This window comes from Protopterus annectens, chromosome 6.part0 (genome assembly GCF_019279795.1).
Source record: "Protopterus annectens isolate FY-2018-M chromosome 6.part0, PAN1.0, whole genome shotgun sequence".
Lineage (NCBI taxonomy): Eukaryota > Metazoa > Chordata > Ceratodontiformes > Protopteridae > Protopterus > Protopterus annectens.
Genome location: NC_056737.1, coordinates 125200975 through 125223146, shown reverse-complemented (window position 1 = coordinate 125223146; position 22172 = coordinate 125200975).

Below are 22172 nucleotides of genomic sequence, written 5' to 3'. Positions count from 1 at the left end.
GGAAATGAGGGAGAAAGGATATTCCATACCTAGGATGCCCACAGACAACTCGGGTACTATCCTAACAGAACTAAATCTTTCAGATCTTTGGATCATTTGTTCAGTTCTTGCAAAGGTAAGAATAAGGGACAACCTGTGTCAAATCAGACACTTTCCAAATGTTTATACCTTTAGTTATACTTACCTTGACAAATCTATTCCAGGCAGGGTCAAGACTCACACTACAAGGACCTTGGCTTTTTAGAAAGGGTTGAAGTCTAGAAATATTCTAGAAGTTGCTGCTTGGTCCTTGGTACATACATTTGCAAATCACTATAAGTTGAATTTCTTCTCTAGGTATAGATCATGCTTTGTAAGACCATTCTCCAGGGGCTCCTGGACCCTTCTCCTTCCATCTCCAAAATATAGTTAACTATGGTAGTCCACCCATATATCCATATACCCATGGCTACTGCAGCAGTGATCAATATGAAGAACATAGTACAGTTGTGTATATTGAACTTACCATAACAGAATATATTTGAATGATCACTGCTGCAGTTGCCGCTCCCTCCCTCCATTCTTCTTGTTTCTGGTATGTTTGTTCTGCAAGGGTCTGGACATTTATTTTTTGTTATTCTTAGCTTTTTTTCTTTCAGGGCTTAGCTTCCCTCTTTCTTATGGCAGGAAAGCTCTTAAGAGCAGCTAAACAGTATTGGTGTAAGGAAGGTGCTCTGAAGCTTTGGAAGCTGTCTGGCTGTTATATCCTTGGCAGGACATAACCCATATAGACATTGTTTCTGCAGCAGATACTTTCTGGTTCTTCGTGTAGCTCAGGGATACATTTTATTTCTAATTGTTAAGCAGTCCTTCTGTTTCACTCATTTGCATTGCCTTCATTATTCCAGTTCTTTTTCAAACCCTACTAGTTTGCAGGCATTTAGGCAGGTAATATATACGTATTTACTTCACAAGTTTTATAGTTCTGATTAATACTTGGTCTTGCTTTAGCTAAACAGCTCATTTTACATTAAAACAAAGTTAGTGCAGTAATTTACAATGTGTACATGATGCTATTAATCAATAACACAAACAACTACAGTCTGTATGTTCAACCAATAATATTTTATATTACAGGAAGCATAGAAGTACCATACACTCAATGCAGCATATTCAAATGGAATTATTTTCTTAGACATATGTTAATCAATGAGGAATAAAACTAAATTCAACAGTTTTACTACACTGAAGCTGCAGTTAGATGACATAGATCAGCATTACTTTCCTCATATCCTAACAAAAATTAGGGAGCTTTACAGACAAATATGTTCATTTAGAAGGGTAATAAACGGATAATTAAAAAAATGATGTGAACATAGGGAAGAGAAAGACAGGGAAAATGAAAAGGAATCTGAACCCATGGAAAGAAAAATAAGTGGTATGAAATACTTATGAACAATATACTTGTGTGTGAGCTGTTGCACATAGAGGATATATGACTGCAGATAAGATTAGATCAGCTCATGTCAGCATTAAACAGACAGCAATGTCAGAAAACATAATGCAGATCATGCTTTGTTTCCTTGTCTGTGTTTCAATCATCTATTAGCAAGAAATGCTTGAAGCTGGAGACTGACATGCAGATCTAAGAGTTCATGATTTCTTACTTACAGTGAGTACTGCCATGCTAAAAGCCTTGCACTTCATTTGTCCCACATAATGGGAGTAGCAAAAAGCAGATTGTTTTGTATTTGAGGATTTGTATTGCATAATGATGTTTGAGACATAACTCTGAGCTAGATCCTGCAAAGATATAATCAGCAGCTGCCTCTGAGCAATACACAATCCAGCATTTCCCAGAAGAGCACAAAGTTTGTCAACTGTCAGTTAATTAAAAATTGTTGTTTATTTATTTTATTTATTTATGACTGCATGCATGCACATATGCATGTACTTTTTAATTCATTTATTTCTTGACATAGAAGATATACCATTCTTAGGTGACTATTTTCTGTCAAAAGTCAGAATAAACTTCATAAATAACTTGTAACCTGGTGGAAGGATACATATGGAGTGCATAATAGCAACTCAATTTAGTAATGTGGAATGAAATGCAATAAAAGCAGTATTAGTCATAAAGGTGACGTGACAATCAACAAATTGAAGTTAAGCAAGAATTCATACTAAGGTGCGAAGTCCAGCAGTTCTACGAGCACACTAAGTAAACGTTCTCCTTGAACTAAATGACTATGGTCTGTATGATGTTATGCAGTGTTTGTGATTATAACAACAATAAAAATTCTGTTAGATTCTACTGAGTGACATCGTTTATAAATTTTAGCTTTAAGCTGGTATGACTGGTGAGAGTGTATTCTTTTGGGATGGGTGTCATACAATTACTTAAACTTAAGTATCGATCATCTTAAAGTTTGACCTCAGTTTCTCATTTATTTATAAAGTGAAGGTATCAGCATCTGCTTTATTTTAATTTGAAAATTACACTATTAGGCAAATTATAGGAAAGTAATTCTTATTTGAAAAATATGTCACATATATAATATCTGACTGAATGTTAACATACTTTACATTTATAAGTAAGTAAAAAAATGGTGTGAAGGAATCTGGAGTATTAGTTTGCGTATCACATCCTCACCAACATTCCAAAAGCTGACAATGAAAAATCAAGCAATGTAATTTGCACACTCTGAGACATAACCTTGAATCATATAAATAAAAGATTCCATCATACCCCTCTTAATCAAATATATCAACTATGAGATGGCAAATACTGGAAAAAGGGCATTTTCCCAAACCCCTGTACTGTAACTGTATTATGATGATCTTGCACAAAAGTCAATGAAGTGTTTGAGCAAATAAACATTCTTCAGCAAAAGCAATTCAGGCAGTTGAAACATTGAATGGATTGTAGTTTAAGGGGGAGGAGTAGTAGTTGTTAAAGGAAATAAGTCATTTGGACACAAAAACATGTTGCAGTAAGATTTTTTTCATGAACAGCATACAGCATCTTGAGAATCACACAATAAATACATAAATCTAAACTACAGAAAGCTATGGCCACGTGTGTACACAAAAGTTATAGGAATGATAAAACTGTTATATGTCAGGCTATGAGAATGGCTTACAGCACTATGTAATGCATATTTAATTTGAATAACATAGTTAGTTGTGCCTGTTGTCATACATACATACCTAAGCAGACTTGTCCTTCATAAGGTTCTTATTAAGTAAATCTACTCAGATTCCCAATAACCCCAGGATATTGACTCTCAGAAAATCATAACCTGATAGGAAAATATGTAGATTTTACTTGAAAATTCATAAGCCTTTTTCATTTAAAGCCATAGTAGCGCATGTGAAAAGTAAATCTTTAGAATTTGGGAATTTACATTTGCATATTTTTTCCTCCATGTTACCCAGACTGAGCTAATTCATGGATGATATCACTGTCTGCTGCACCTACATTTACAAATTACTACAACTTATATCCCTTTAAATTGCTTTGTGTTAGCTGTCCTGTGAGTGTCCCAGTTGTAATGTCTTAGATAATCTTAATTATGTCCTTTACAGAGTCAGAACAGTATGTAGGAATCATGCCTTTATAAAAAATGAGATTACTGTTTTGCATTCAGAGGGCGTTCAATAAATCAGTTCAAAAATGTTTATTTTGCAAACAGCTTGAGTTCTTATACACACATAAAACATTTTCTTTATTTTCATCGCATTTCCCTATACAAATAAACAAAACATCTTGATGTGCTGTTCATTAATTATGAATATTTATTCTTTACAGTTCTGCAAAATCATATAGTAAATCTTGTTACTGCTAATAATGTTCATCTGTGATATCTATAATCTTTATGTGGGCTAAATATGCTTAAACCTTGTTACACCTTATAGACAACTCTCATCATTAAAATGTTATAAGCATGTAACTTTTTTTCAAATAAATCCTGGTCTCAAAAATCATGAAAAAACAATGTGCAGGTCACTGTAATAGCACAACTATTTTTTTCATGAATCATAAACATTATAAAGTGTTACATACAGTTTTTTGAATAATTCAGATTTTATCAACTTGTATATTGTACATATCATTTCTCTAAAAAAATAATCATCTGCCACAGCACGGCATTTAATTAAAAAAAAACATTCGGTGAGATTCAATAAAGCCTACATGGTATTGCACTGCTTTTGAATCAATAAGCAGCTCTGCATGGTGTGTAGAGTTGTGGACCACCATGCAAACAAGGTAAACACAGTGGCATGCAAATTACAGCATAAGCAGTTGAATTGTATGCTAATTAACCAATCTAAGATGGAGGAGTATTCAACAAGCTGTAAATCAACCGCTTAGGCTCAGTGCTGGTTTTCCCTGCCAATTCCAACACCTATTGGAATACAGCCATGGAAAGGAGTCTACACAGAAACAATGTTAGGGGCTGCTGTTCCTTTAATTCATGTGTATGTGCAACATGCTGAAGTGTATGTTGCTTATGCTGCTAATAGACCAAGGACAAGAAGGGAAGAGTTTTCATATCCCAGGTAACTTATCAGAGTCTACATGATGTGGAAATTGTAGAGTGCGACTGGGTGGCTAGAGATACACAAGAGGAACTGAGCAACCTCTGTCATCCTCAACTTAGAGCCAGGGCAAACTGAGAGGAACCCATCCCAGTGGAGACAAAGGTATGTGTAGCACTTACAATCTTAGCTACAGGTACCTTTCAGGGACCAACGGGGACATGCTGGCAGTATTATGGGCATTAGCATCCAGGATCCTCCATCAGTTCTTGAATGCTATGCTCCAACATGCTAGTGACCACATATATTTTGCCCGTACTCCTGAGCATAGAAATATGCAGGAGTTCTACCCTGTAGCACACTACCCTAAAGTACTGGGTACAATAGTTTGCATACATGTAGAAATTATTACACCACCCGGGGAACAGGGAAGGGTCTACATTAATAGAAAGGGCTTCCATTCTATTAACTGCAAAGTCATGTATAATGCCAAGGGAATCATTTTGAATGTGTGTGCTGGCAACCCAGGCAGTTGCCATGACTCACATATCTGGCACACCTCCCAACTGTATCAGATGTTCACTATGGGGGATATCCCACAGGGTCATTTGCTGGAGGATGCAGGTTATGCACTGGAACCATGGCTCAAGACACCCATCAGAAATTCACACATACCTGCTGAAGAATGCCATAATGAGGCACATGCTCAAACCAGAAATATCATAGAACATGTGTTTGGGTTCCTGAAATCATGGTTCCAGTGCCTAGATACATCTGGTGGAACCTGCAGTACAAGTACAATCCACTGACATATACTGAAATATTCACAGTATGTGCCATGCTACACAACATCTTCTTGAGAAAACAGCTTCAGAGGGATCAACAAGAGGAAGGAACATACATCCCACCACCAATGCCAAGGTCACCACAGCCACATGCATGTAAGGAGACAGAGGGGGAAGCAACTACTGCTATTGGTGCAGGCAGACATAACCATACTCAAAATGCCCTTGCATTGGCTAAAAGGCAACTCATAGCACACTCACTCACCACTTGAGGGCCTAAAACCTTTCTTCTACACACATGCACACAGCAATATTGATGCCAGACAACTGATACAACCTTTACCGCAATATATTTGGAGTGTACTGCGTGCATCACAGTCAGCCCTAAAGTAAAACTGTTGAAACTGCCGGATTTACAAGGTAAGTGTTGAACCTGGAGTATAGTGTGTAATAATATGAATGACTAGCATATCCTTGTATGTTGTTACTTGGTAGTGTAAGTAAGGAAAAGGTGGGAGATTTGTACAGAAATGACCTTAACATTTGATAGCAGAGACTTATTTGACTTATATGTGTCCATTATTAAGTATTAGGCCTCAGGTATCAAAGATGCACACAGTCATAACTCTCAAAAATAGTGATGGTAACTGCATGCCCTAAGTCTAGAACCATATGTTTGTACTGGAAAATCATTAAAGAGAGAAGTTTGAAAGTGGTGATACACATTACAGTTTTAGACTTCACAACCCTCACAAGATCATTAACAATAAAGATGGAAAATGTTGATGCTATCAACTTTGTAACTTTCTAAGACCAATATATGTCAAGTGAACAATTACCAGTTCAACGTCACAGATGCAGATATACTAACTACTAAGTCAGCTAGGGGCCTTGAGCATCAGACACAAAGCTTATGTTTGTTATAAAATAAAAAACAACTGAATTTGTTATAATTTGATCCTTGAAGGTGAATTGCCGAGGTGCCAGATCATTGTTGCTGAATAAAGAAAGTAAGGTGCTGGTGTTAAATTTGTGGGTGTTTTTTTGGACTTATTATTGGTGGGCTGTGTGTTTGATACAAAGCTTATGTATCCCTGAATTCAAAAGATACAAAACAGGGATATGGCACAGTTATCAACACTTGCACAGGGTATTGGTGGGGCAGGAAGCCTAGGCTGACACAAAAGGTCAATGATTGTGTTTGAGTAAGAATGAGAAGCAGGCAGACATTTGGATAAAGCAACAAATGGCCAGTAAGACAAAATGAGTTTTAAGCTGCATGGCTAAACCACTTATCTGTTGTGATTTTTTTTGTGTGTGTGTGTGTGTGTGTGTGTGTGTGTGTGTGTGTGTGTGTGTGTGTGTGTGTGTGTCTGTATGAGTCATCTAGGTGAAATTGGTGTATGAGTGACTGCATAAACATAGCCAAACCCTGCACTAGCTCTACATCCTGGTATATTGGACAGGGGGGAGGCATGCATGGTAGAGGTAGCAGTTCATCACTGTCATCTCGACCATGAGAAATGGCTTTGCAAGGAGTTGCACTGACACATCCACAGCCACAGTCAGATGCACTGCTGCTACCTAAACATGACTGATGTCTGCTGAACAAGCTCCCTTCATGAGGGCACTCACATCCATAACCCCATGGCCTGCCACATCTGAGTGTGGACAGTTCACCCACTGACAGAACAGTGGAAGTACTGCCACTATGATAACATGATCGGGCATGTGACATTGGCTAACAGCAGATGATGTGAATAACCTATGCTGACAAGAATGCCATCCCACTCCCAGGCCAGCAGACATTCCATCACAGACACTGCTATTTCAAATGTGTCTTTTATCTGATTCATTGAATCGGAAACATGGTGGAGGCAGTCAGGTATGTCAGCCTGTGCCACATCTCCAACCCTAAGCATTTTTCTGGAGGACCTATGGGAACATGCCTATGCCTCCATGACAGCCCTAAACATACATTGAGTGGCACGGAAAGGGACTCCTGGATCAAGTGGAGAATAGACAGCAGGCCTCCTCTTAGCATCTGTAACAACCCTACTGCATGGTACCTCACCCACATTTTGGCTATGGCCAGAGTAAACAGGCACTGAAACCATAATAACAATGCCTCCCTGATTGATTGTCTCACCCTCCACCTGTCCAATTCTGAGGGCTCACTGGAATGGGTAGGTGTAGGCCTACTGGCTGTGTCCAATGGAATTCCAGAGGATAACCATATGTCAACCTCAGTGCCAGATTTAACCTCTGCACCCCTCGACTGTGCCTCTATTTGGCCACCATCATTATCAGAGTCAGCTGATACTCTGACATCAGGTGGTAGAAGTCCCACACTTCCATTGTCAGGATTAAACACAGAAACAATTAATACCTATGCTTCTACAGCCAAATATATGCTATCAAAATAACAGTGGTTCCACTATTAGACAGTATAGCAATACACACAACAGTCCTGACATCAACATCACACACTAAAACATTTCTTTGACTAGTTGATCAGTACTGACATAAAAATGCCTGCCTTCCCATGTGAAGATGATGGTATGCTCTGTATGCCAGATGGTCCTGGAAAAAAGTTAAGCAAAAGGTAAGAACAACATTATCACAATTAACAGTAACACACAGGGTAATACTTTTGCCGCTTTATATGTTCATTAACTATACTTTCAACAAGAAATTGGATGACAAGAACAAAGTAAGCCCGTGGGTAATCAAGCAGAATGTGTTGTTAACTATAGCATTATTCTCCCTCCCAATAAAGATTCTTGTGAAACAGAACTAATGTATTGATTTTAATTGTTTTTTACTATAGAATGGTATTTAAAAATTGAGATACAAAGCCTACCTGGAAGCTGCTCCTGGGACGTGCCTGCTGTCACTGAACCAGTAGCACCAATGTCAAGGACATGTTATTCTTCACTTTCATGGGAGCTGTCTAGATCTCTGATAGTGGACAGGAACTCTTAATTTGCTGTTAGTGGTGGCTCTGTAGCAGGCTCCCCCATACCCATCCAGTCACAGGCCACTGCAGCCTCTTTGATCCATGCAGATGAGATCATGTCAGTGGCCCTATGACGCACCTGATCATATGTCCTGCTGTGGCCACCCACTGCATTCTCTCTCTGCTCCCCTGCCCTGCCCCCTATTCCCTCCCACCCCTACTACCTCTACATTTATAGTAATCACAGCCACACCCACAGCTCACCCTCACATCACATCCACCAATCACAGCTCCTCAAGTCAGATCACATTATACCACACCAATTTGCTCCACCACAAAATACTCCCAACCACTGTCATTCCCACTAGGCATTTTTACATCACCCACACTACTTACCCATCCACATATAGCACAACCCTATAATTCCTATTCAGACCCCCACCTAGAACCAACTTAAACTTTATAACCATGACTATCACACAACTAAGTCTAGTCTGTCTTCTCATAATTCTTTATAACATCATAACTTACCACTCTAGCAATATCCCAAAACTTAGTAGCACAACACTACATTACGCACTCTCATATACAGACACCACACATTATAATAATATATGCCCACAATTGTTCAAGACCTATATAATGGACCAATTCAGAACTAAACACATATGTTCTCATTCCTACATAAAAAAAAAAAAACACAATACTTTCTCAAACACATCACCAAACTCCAACTTCTGTATCACCACCAGTAATTGTGACATCTTATCTCACAACTACATCTTCACCCTAAAAAAGTCATCACCACAATTGTGATCTATATTCCACCTGTTAATACACCAGACTTCTTATCCTGGTGTTCTTTTACATACTCACAAGAAACCCTTATTCTGGGGGATTTCAACCTAGATTGGTTCACCTGCACATCAAAACCACCAAGTAATCTAATAAATCTCCATGGCTACCAGCAACTAGTCCAAATTACAACTAGATGTGATAAAAATCTAAAATGGAATCCATCCTTGACTGGGTCCTAACTAACAAGCCCATATTGTACCCCCACGCAGGCAGTCTCCCAGACACCTTAAGTGATGACAACATAATATACCTTATATGTAATAGAACAAGCATATGCAAAAGCACTAACTATATATCCAATAGAAACACAAAAAAAATTATCTCCTAAGGTCCTCAATTCTTTACTCTGTAACTGTAACTGGACTCCCCAAAAAAACCCTCCCACTTGACCAGGCTGTAGCATATTTCAACAAAACATTTTACAGCACCTAGACACTGTCACTCCATTGCACAAAATCAAGGTTAAAACCTCTACAAACCCCTGGCTCAGTAAAGAAACTAAACAAATCCTCAAGTCCAGAGACACTGCCTGGCTTTACTATCAAAAAAAGAAAGACACACAAAGCCTAAGTACAAGAACTGTGCAACCATGCAAAAAATGCATTAGGCTGGACAACAAATCCTACTATATGACATTACAAACTAAATACCAACACAACCCCCAAAAACTTTGGAAAAATGTAAACCAGCTACTAAAACCCACCTAAAAGGCTACCCCCAAACCAACCACCCCTGACACTAAAGTTCCCATCGAAACACAATTCAACTCCCACTTTGTGAACTTAGTTCTATCCTTAGTATCACAGGACAGTTCCTTCCTCACTATCCCCCCAACACAAATAACACTAATACAAGATTTACCCTTAAAACAGTTTCCACCACTTCAATCAAAAGCATGCCCTCCAAACTAAAAACCTCAACAGCAGCAGACCTACTCCCCAGCTATTTCTTGAAACCTACAGCAGATGCTATTGCAATGCCAATCTCCACTCTCATAAACAGATCAATTGTTGAAAACTATGTGCCCAAACTCTGGAAAATATCCTATGTTACACCCATACATAAAGGTGGGACCTCCACTGAACTTAATAACTACAGACCCATTGCTTTACTCTCCTCCCTGGCCAAAATCCTAGAAAAATGCATCCATACCCAGATGCTAAAATATCTCCTAGACAGCAACATCCTGTCACCTACTCAGCATGGTTTCAGACCTGCACATAGCACCACTACATTCCTCCTCTGCTTCACAGACACAGTAAACCTTCTCAAAAATGAAGGCCTGCAGGTGTCAATTCTTTTTTTGGGATATGTCCAAAGCATTTGACACAGTCTCACCCCAAATCCTGCTAAACAAACTAAACCAATATTACCTATCAAATTCCACTGTTACCTGGTTCCAAAGCTACTTAACTGACATGTACGAAGCTGTGAAATGGGAAAATTCTCTCTCACCTCGGCTGCCCATAACTATAGGAGTCCTACAGGGTTCTATCTTAGGACCACTACTATTCAGAATCTTCACAAATTACCTCCATACCTCCACACAGCAGGCATCTATCATTCAGTATGCAGATGACACTACCTTAATCTGTGCTGCATAAAACATTCCCACCCTCCTGCATACAACTCAACTAGCATTCTCTGACATTGAAAACTACCTTATCAAAGCCCAACTTATCCTCAGTCCAAAGAAAACTCAGCTTATGATTCTAACCAGTTCTAACAAAAACACTAACAGTCAATTCACTATCTACTCCACAAATGCTACTCCAATTGCTCCAGTGGCACAGGCTAAGCTATTGGGAATAACCATAGACTCCCACCTAAAATTTGATAGTCATCTCAACTTAACTATTGAAAAAGTACATGCCAAACTTGGATCACTGTACCGTATCAAACCATTTCTTACCAACAACACAAGAACAGCCATTGCTCACTCCCAACTTCTATCCACCCTACTCTATGCATCTCCCATTCTGACTAATCTCAACAAAATTAAACTAAGCAAAATGGAAGCCTGCTATAACAGAATTGCCCACTTTGCTGCAAATTGCTCATATAGAACTCATCACTGTACTGCCTTGAGACAGCTCCACTGGCTTGAACTGCCCAACCTCCTAACCTACAATCAGCTCTGCCTCTGTCATTCAATCTATTACCTCCCCAATAAGTGTCCTGCTCTCAAAAACCTAGTACAACATCACTCATCCAAAAGGCCTCTTAGATCATCAAGCAAACTACTACTAGAAGTCATCAACAGTTACAATAGCTTTGGAGATGCACTATATAGTAGTTCAGTGGCTAAATAATGGAACTCTGTCCCCACTAGCATTCAAAACACATCATACAAAGCCTCCTTTAAAGATCTCATCAGGCAATATCTCAAGCAAAGTTGGCAGTGCCATGATTGCTCCCCTGGCTAGTGAAAGCGGATAAGGTCATCATCATCATCATCTTCTTTCAGCTGTTCCCATTAGGGGTCGCCACAGTGGATCATCTGTTTCCATTTCTTCCTGTCCTCTGAATCATGCTCTGTCACACCAACCACCTGCATGTCCTCTCTCACCACATCCATAAATCTTATCTTAGGCCTTCCTCTTTTCCTATTACCTGGTAGCTTCATCCTTAGCATCTTTTTCCCAATATACTCAGCATCCCTCCTCAGCACATGTCCAAACCAATGTAATCTTGCCTCTCTGGCTTTGTCTCCATACCTTCCAACCTGGGCTGACCCTATAATATACTTATTCCTAATCCTGTCCACCCTTGTCACATCCAGTGCAAATCTTAACATCTTTAACTCTGCCACATCCAGCTCGAACTCCTGCCTTTTTGTCAATGTCACTGTCTCCAACCCATATAACATAGCTGGTCTCACAACCCTCTTGTAGATCTTCCTTTTCACTCTTACTGGTACTTGTCTGTCACAAATCACTCCTGACACTCTTTTCCACCCACTCCATCCTGCCTGTACTCTCTTGTTCACCTCTCTTCCACACTCACCATTACTCTGAACTATTGATCCCAAGTATTTAAACTCATCCACCTTTACTACCTCTACTCCTTGCAGCCTCACCATTCCTCTATCCTCCCTCTCATTTACACACATATATTCTGTCTTAGTCCTGCTACATAGTAAACCCAGAGTACTTGATAATAGTTTTCAATCTTACTCACAAACACTGGCTAATCTACAATGTATGTACTGTACCTGTGTACTATGTATGTATTCTACCTATGTTCTAAATTTCAGCTGTACACCACAAATCTATTAATTACCTTTATTTTTAAATTAATATTTATTTGTTTGTTCTCTCCACTGTAACTGTTGATGTGCTGCATACCACTGTAAAAACATGTCTTTTGTAATTTGTGTGTATACAGATCATGTCTAAATAAATAAATGTTTCTGTATTTTTTCTATGTGGAACTTTTCTCCCTGGGCCTCTGCTGAAAAAGGGCCTTTTCGGCTCAGTCAGACACCCCTGGTTAACAAATGTAATATAAATAAAATCTGCAACAATCTGCTGCCAAATTTGCATTCTGGCTGACATATCTCCATGTCATCTCTCAAGCAGGAAGGCACCATGTCACCTCAAAGTTTCAACAATGACCTGATTCTCAAGGTCAGTGAAGGGTGTTTTTTGAATATTGAGATGCCTGGGTGGCTTAGTTCTAGGTGTCCTAAAAGACAACAGAAGGATAATACACATAAGAAGCATATAACTGCAAAATAACTGTTCCCAGAAAAAAAAGAAAAAAGGTAGAATTTCACTATTACCCATTGCAGAAACCTAAAACAATCCAGAGCTTTAAAATATGAACAACAGGCTAGATGCAAAAAAATGAGAGTAACAATAGCAACATACCCTTGTTTGTGCCATAACAGAAATGCAGCTTTGCTCCCTCACCCCCAAAAGAATAGGCAAATGACACATTTTCCTAACAAACTATCTTTGAAATGCTAAAAGTGCTATCAAACGAACTGTCCCTGAAACGTCTACACATCTAAAACAGAACATTCCATGTTAAGGTATTGCCAATCATGTATACCTGTGAAAAGCCCTGACAAACATGCCCATGCCATCAGCACATATCTAAGTAATGCATACAGATAAACGTGTAAACACCTTTGCTAATCAATCAATCAATCAATCCATCCATCCATCCATCCATCCATCCATTCTCAACCCCTTTTCCCTTTTTGGACATGGGGTCAGTGTGTCACTTCATCAGTGACAATCATCTTGAGCCAAGGTTTACACTGCCGGGTGGCTAGCCCTGCTGCAGTGCTAATCAACACACACACGCATATTATATGGCTCTAGGCCTGTTGAACGAAACATTAACAGTCCGAATCCAACTTCACTGAACACACTTTAACGAAAGTGCTTTTACTGAAAAATCACTTAAACAAAAAAGAAAAAAAACAAGAAAAACACATTTATGCACACCCCCTACTTTAATATTCTCACTCCAAGATCAAACTACAGTGGGGAAAAGGAAAAAATTCCCTTATCCACACCATAGTACGATCTCCACAACAGTCACTCCCCCACAACTCCCTCTACCTGCAGGCATACTTCCGCGAAAGTGTTTTTTCGGTTTAAAGCACTGTCGTGGAAGTATGCACGGCCATTTAGGATTTGGTGAAGCCGCCATTCCCACATCAATCCTAGAACTATATATATATATATATATATATATATATATATATATATATATATATATATATATATATATATATATATATATATATATATGGGTCTAGGGCACATGCTCGACTAGCATATGTCCGAATCTCAAAACATCGAACACACATACATGAAAGTGCTTAACATCTTAAAGCACTTCTGTGTATGTTTCATTCAAAAAAAAAAATCTACGTGCCCCCCACACCCCCTACTTTATTATTCTCACTCCGAGATCACACTACAGTGGGGAAAAGGGAATTTTCCCTTACCTGCACTGTAGTCTGATCTACAAAACAGGCACAAATACATGGAAGTGCTTGTCGATGTTAAGCGCTTTTGTGTATGTGTGTTCGATGTTTTGTGATTTTGACATATGCTAGTGGAGCATGTGTCCGGATCCCATATAAATATATATATATATATATATATATATATATATATATATATATATATAAACTATTAAACAGAATTTTCTTAATTACATTTCAGCATATGCAGTATGTAGCCAACAGAATGCAAGCATGCCTTCTCAATTTCAGTAATCCTTTGTGTAGATATATCTCAAAGTTATAGCCTCTTTTATGTGTTGTCTGCATAAACAAGTCTCCTCACCTTCAGTTTCCATAGCTACACAATTGCCTTTTTATGGTGTAGATTCAGGGCTGTCAGCATGGTGAAGATGCAAATAAGCTGTGAACTCATTAGAATTGCTGAATCCCAAATACTTGGCTCTGTGTCGCGGATGGAAACATAGTGCAGACACTCTCTCAGTGTTTGTTTTTAATGGATTGCAACTGTAAATGATTACTGGTAGGGAGAAGAAAACACAACAGCAATGCAGACTGCCCCATATCCAGTGGGTGTGTCAGGTTAGACTTACAAAGTGTTAGATGTAATTTTGTCAAGGTTGGAAATATAAGTAAGCAGCACACAATTTACAGGTTATGTCCATTAACATCCAACCTCCCTTTCATTTGTTGGCAACTGCATACTATATTATTGGCATTTAATATCCTCATACATTTTAAGGACAATCATACAGAATGACCTTCAGACTGCATGTCTCTGATTACTGGTCAGATAAGTGAAGCATGACCAGAAAACACAGAGACGCAACACAGAGATGCATATTTGCAAGCAATATTCATAACTGGTTGTGTGATCACTTAGTACACTACATACAGAAAATAATAAATGTACAAATAACACTTGTATGGTTTTATATTACTGTAGATGATGTTTCAGTTGGTTGTATGCAGAATGATTTCTGCTCCTTGCTGCAAAGCTGTTTGTGTGGCAAATATGGATAAAGCACACTTACTGTGCTATGAAGGTTCATTAGAGTGAGAGTTCAAATTCAGACCTATGTATAAATATTTCATACATACATACATACATACAAATATTTCAAGCTCAGACATTAATGCCCTTCTAGCTTGTCAATATACCAAAGCACTTGCTCCCGTAATAAGTGTCCAGGCTGTTCTTAAAATATCTAAACTAATACTTGCTTTAATGTAATTACATAGTCTGTTCCATGCATTGGCTACTTTGTCAGAGAACCATTTAGTACACTACTCATTCATATAGAATCTTCTACATAGGTTGTCCTATGATTCTCTAGTACTTTTTGATAACCCCAAACATTCCCAGGGGTAGCTGTATGTAAATGCCCTATATACTTGAATAAGATTTCTTCTTAGATATCTGTAAGAGACACTGTACAAGTTCAGATATTTTAGTCTTTCATAATAACTTAAATTACCAAATCCATGGATGCCCTTTGTATATTTCAACTATACTCTTTCCAGTTTACTTATGTTTGTTTTTTTATAGAGTTTCCATATTGTTATCCCATACTCAAGTTTGGGTCTAATGTAACTAACAAACAATGACTTCATTATTTTTTGATTTCCTAGACTATATAAATATTTTTATACAACCTATAGTTCTATAACTATCATTAACCAATTGTTTGACATGATTAGAAAAACTCAGAGCTGAAACTACTCATATATACAGGTCCTTAAATAAGTCTACAGTTTCAATCACTGTGTGCTGTAATAAATATTCACCTTTTAATTTATGTCTCCCAAATCTGATATGCTTAGTTTTTGATATTTTTTCAGCATATTATTTTTCTATGCCCAAATGGTCAATTTAGTCAAGTTATTTTGCAGACATGCCTTACTAGTAACATATGTAATCAGTTTACCCAATTTCAGGTCATCTGCATATAGATTGTAGAAAACCTCCGATGAAAAAGTTAGGTCTGAAAGATACAATCTCATGTGCACTAACAAACATTTTATAGTATTTATTTCTTAGATTGCTTTTTGTCATTTGAACTACACAACCAAACATTCCCAGAGGTAGCTTATTCCCAGAAAACACTTGTTCCCATAATAAGTGTCCAGGCTGTTCTTAAAAATATCTAAACTAATACTTGCTTTAATGTAATTACGTAGTCTGTTCCATGCATTGGCCAGTAATCTCCACAACAACCTACTCGCTAATTGTCAGCATGGATTCAGACCTTCCCACAGTACCACCACTGCATTACTCTCTTTCACAAATTCCATCAACTATAACCGCAACAAAAATAATCTATCATCTGCAGTCTTCATTGACTTATCTAAAGCTTTCGACATGGTTAATCACAAACTTCTTCTTCACATACTGAATTTTCTCTCACTTGATCCTCCTTCCATAACTTGGTTTACATCTTACCTAGAAAACCGTCAGCAGGCAGTACTCTGGAAAAATTCACTATCTGATCTCCTTCCTATCTCTTTAGGAGTGCCACAAGGCTCTATCTTAGGCCCACTTCTATTTTGCATCTTTAATAATGACCTGCAATCAGCTATCCCAAACACTACCTGCATTCAATATGCAGATGATTCTACTATAATCTGCACAACTACCTCACAAGCTGAACTCCAGTCTCTTACCCAAAATGCTTTTAACACTGTAGAACAATGGTTTTCACACCGTTGCCTACTCCTTAACCCCAAGAAAACCAAACTGCTACTCTTCTCACCTACTCGAAAGTCACCCCCACTAAACTTCACTCTCACTTCCACTGACGGTACTCTTATTTCTCCTGACCCAACTACTAAATTATTAGGAATAACAATAGACAACAATCTCAACTTTGACTCTCACATCAACAATACAATAAAATTAGTGAATAAATAAATAGGATCCCTATACAGAATCAAACCTTTCCTTACACCTGAAGCAAAAACCACCATAGCCAGAACTCACCTAATCTCGACTTTTCTCTATGCTTCCCCCATATACAGTAATCTCTCCAAAGCAACCTCAAGAAACTAGCAACATCTTACCACAATATTGCTAGATTTGCTACAGCATTCCCTTTTAGAACCCATCAGTGCCTGAATCTAAAAAAAACTAGGGTGGCTTGAACTTCCCAACCAGCTTGAACTTCAACAGCTCACAATAGCTCACAAGATCCTATACCAACCCACCAAAACACCAATACTCTCCAGCCTTATTACACCATATAACAATCTGAAACATCTACGCTCTTCAGAAAAACTACTAATTAATATTGCTAAACCCAATAACTCTGCAGGAGACTGCCTCTTCCCCAACTCTGTTGGTAAAATATGGAACAAACTACCCTCTGATATCATATCTCTGACCTCTCTCCCAATTTTTAAAAGGCAACTGAAAATATATCTCAATAAACACTGCCTATGCTCCTGCACTTACCCAGACTAACTCTGCTTCTTCTTCTTTTTCCATATTTTTTCCCTGTATCCTTGATTACTTTCCCTTTGCATAACATTTATGTATATATATTTTTACACATATATATTGTCTGACTACTGTAATTCACATCATGTGAAAAAAAAAAAACATTTTTATTTTATTACCTATTTTGGTTTGCTGCCATCATAATATCTGTTATAACCTGTATTGTCTGTTTCTGTTTAAACTTGTAATAACTAGTGGAGCTTTCCTCCCTGGGCATCTACTGAAAATGGACATATATCCAGCTAGACTAGCCCGGTCAACAAATGTAAAATAAATGAATAAATAAATAAATAAAACTACTTTTCCCTTTTAATATATTTATGTTTCAATTACCTGTTGCAAAGCTGTTTGTGTGGCAAATAGGGATAAGGCATAATTACTATATTCTGAAGGTTCTTCGGAATGATACTTCAAATCCAGACATATGTAGAAATATCTCATGTGCACTAATATTTTGTAGTGTGTATGTCATAGATTGATTTTCGTCATATCAACTACTTTTCCCTTTTTTTGCCTTATTGTTTCTTTTTTTTTTTTCCAGGGGGCATTGTTTGCATGATGTCCCACTTAGAGCAAACATGGGGAAATGTAAAAAATGAATGTCAGGTTTGGCTGTGTTCATCTTATTTGCGCAAAGCAAGGCAGTGTGCAAATTAGACTAGTAGCCAACCCAGAAAGTAGACAAAACACCTGCAGAACACCTGAAAACATGTGTCTGTAAAAAGGCAAAGGTAAAAAACAATACATTGTTGCAATTTCTGTGTTCCATCGTGCAACCACACTTAGTGGCATTGCATAGCAGTTAGCAAGGTTCCCCAACACCTGCAGACAGGACTCAGACAGCCAATAATTGAACCAGAAGGATTTAATTAATTTTGTTGGGCAACACTCAAACCCGCTAAGTGGCTTTGTGCAATGGTTAACACAGAGACCTTAAGAATGATTGTAAAATTAGAAAATGTCATGGTGCTAGTCCTATGACAGCAGGTATAAGTGTAGGGTTGAAGTACAGATGGTACTGAGTTCTAGTACAGGGTGTGCAACCTATTTTTACTGTTGTGACAGTGCAGTTTATAGCAATGAACTAAAAAATAGATGAGTGTTATTTCAACATTCTTCTGGCAACAGGTGTAAGTATAGGACTGCCATACACATGGCCTTGGGTTTTAATACAGGATATTCCATATACTTTTACTGTTGTTCCACTTCCCATTATATTCACTCTCACTTATAACACTTTAAATAGTGGAGCTGATATGAATTATATGTATGATGGATGAGACACCATTTTTGTTTTCAGATGTATAACTGAGGGTATACTGTCTACTATATTTCTGTAAGTATAATTCTGCTATCTGGACTTGCATGGAGTTCACAATTACAACAGACACATACACAACTGGATCTATATACAAGAACCTTCTAAGGTCACAAACATGCATGTGTAACAACTCAAACTGTAACCTGTATTTATGTATGATTCCAGAATATGCCAGTGCAGCACTTCTATGGAAAGGATGGAAAATCAATGCTTTGAAAGAAAATGTTTTGTCCCTTATATCTATGTTTGAATCCCACAGTGTAAAAATCAGTGTATAAAGGCAAAAACAAATGTGTCAGGTCATTACATTTATGCCCCCATTGCATGTCTGCAAACTTAACTCACCTAACAGTTACCCTTGAATTTCCAATATATATGCTGAGGCTACATTTGTAGACACCCCTCAAACTAAGGCCAAGTATCAGATAATTCATCCTTGCTTGACACTGCTACTCTCCACTTCACATCATGCTAATGAAGTTGGCATTGTTGCTCGGGTTTGCACATTATCAGTAAACACGATAACTGGAATTGGTGGGAAAGTATCAGTTTCCATTGCTCTAGATCATTTGTTAGATATAGCTAGCATCAGAGAGGGAGGTACAAAGTTTAGGGCACACAGGTGGGGTTTCCAGGAGTCCAGGATATTTACTGGACTCCTGGTAAAGCACCACAGCTAAAGACTTCTGCAGGGGACAATTCTGGCTCCCAGTACAAGTCTGAGGCATGGAATAGTTTGGAACATTCTGTATCCAGTGCCACTGGTAGCCCATGCACTGGAAAGCAGTGTAGGTATCATTTTAATGATCTACACAGGTGTAAAAGGGATACTCTCAATTACTGATTGCGTGAGTTTGAGACTGTGGACATCTCACAGCTGTGTAAGTATGACTATAACAGAGTAATTGTAAGACTTAGAAAGCTAAATATAGGCAAGACTGGTATGCCTATTGCTCTTCTGTTCTTGTCTCTTCTTTTCCCAGCTCTCTCCAAACGTGACTTCAATCGGCAAGCTCATGCTTCTCAAATGGAGACACTGAGGCAAGCAAGTGGTAGGTATACAGCAGAAGAGAAGTGTTATTGTAGCTTTAAACGTTAAAGAAAGTTTTTTTTATCTTTTATAGAGTTGTATCAAATTGACCTGTATATCCCAACTGTAAAAGCAAGTATGCATGCATTAGTGTGTAGCACAAACCAATTGTAGGAGATAAATATTAGACTCTAGTCAGAGGTTGTGGGTTTAAACACCATGATTCACAACTATACAAAGACATGTGTCTAGAGCATTTCTTCCCAGGCCTCCGCTGAAAATTGGCTTCATTCTAAGTCGGACTTTCCCAGTTAACAAATGTTAAATAAATAAATAAATAAATAAATAAATAAATAAATAAATAAATAAATAAATATAATACTGTTATTTCTTCAATAATATTTAAATTAAAAACTCTTTACCAGTGGCACAAATGCCCTGCTGTTAACTACAGTCTATATAATTGGAACATGCATATGTGCAACATATGCACATTTCAATGATTACTTTCAGAAATCTGTAGTATAGTGTGTATCTGTTGGGAGGTGTATGTAAATGTAATACTTCAGATTAAAGGTATGTATAATTGTATTAATGCATTGCATGTCACATATGATGGTACACATTTTTTTACTTTTTTTCTGTCACAGTATCTCATCTCTCTTTTTTTATTTTCTGTTATGTGTTGTCAAAATGTCTCCATGTCATCCATGTGCACCACATCACTAAATGCTATACAGGACAGAAAGTAACCCAGCCCCAGTGGATCACCCTGACCCCGCTCCTCCTGCTCCAGCACCAATGCTTAGCACATCTGGGAGCTAACCTGGTAGCACTGCCTCTGCTGCCCATGCACTATCTCTGCCCTTAGGTAGGACTGCCCTGGAAGCTGGTGCATTGGTACCTTCTGGGAGCAGTGGCAGAAAATGCCAAAGTTGGTGCATAGGGTCATGCATAGCACCATTGGTGTACAACTACACCAGATGGAGTGGCTGCTCTCCCTCATGGTCCATTGGAGGAGAAGATGCCAATCACTCCAGCCACCTGCAGAGTAAGGAGACAGTGAGGACAGTCCATTGGGTGAAGACTCAATTCTCTGTCTTTCCAAGCTTGACAGGCATGAGCCTAGGTTTTCTCCTCCCTCACCCTAATCATGGTTTCCCCAACCTGTTTTGTCACTCACCATCCATGTCTCTTGTCTTGTTTGTTTTTATTAGCTTCCTTACCTACCCAATTTAACTGACCAGGCATACATATGTCCTTACTCACAGTCCTCTCTTACTGAATTAAAGAAATAAATGGGCACCTGTCCCACATTTTGCACACGTGTCGTCTTGGCACACTTGATTCAGTCCAGTTGGCTATACAACATGATCACATTGTTGTCACCTCTCTCTGGAGGTGGAAGTCCAAATTTAGCTAATATTCTACATATATGATCAGTTTTTACTGTTGAAGGAATGGATAGCTATGGTTCTTTCCTACCTCTGTTTTGCACATTCCTGTTCCCTTCACTCTTCCCCCTTCTTGCTCCCCATTTCACCACTTTCCTAGCTACCCCATTTTGACACCTATAATCTCATCAAAAAATAGAATCACACACAACACACATAAGTAGCAGAAAAAGCAATGGATCCCTTCACTTTTTAGCCTCTGTTTCTCATCATGCAGCAATGCCAAGTGATGGTGAGCAGTGGTACAATGCTGTGGTTACCTCTGCACAATGCTGCTCAACCCTGCTGTGCTATGCCAACACACAGCAACACATGTACTATAAAAAATGCATGTCATTGCATTATCACTGTTTAATTAAAACTATTTAAAAGTACTAGATACACATGGACTCGAACCCAGTACAATCTGGGCTCAAAAAGAAATATGTCAATGTATTTACACCTGCAGCCACCGGGTCAGTTAAGTAGCAGGTGTGTTTCATAGACTCAGTACTAACTCTCAGACTTTAGCAATGTGGCTCGTGTTTGCACACTGCTTAACTACGTGCAAACAGGGAAAGTATTATAAATGTATATCTCACATACATAAACACTTTGCCAACCATTGTGCAAACCTGCTGCTCACTGTGCTATGGAAAAGTAAACATTATTATGTATTACTGCTGTTCACTGCCCATTACCTGCCTATGACATGAAATTACATGTGGAAACATAATAAGCTGAAATCTCTATCTAACAATATATCACATATTTACAATACAGCC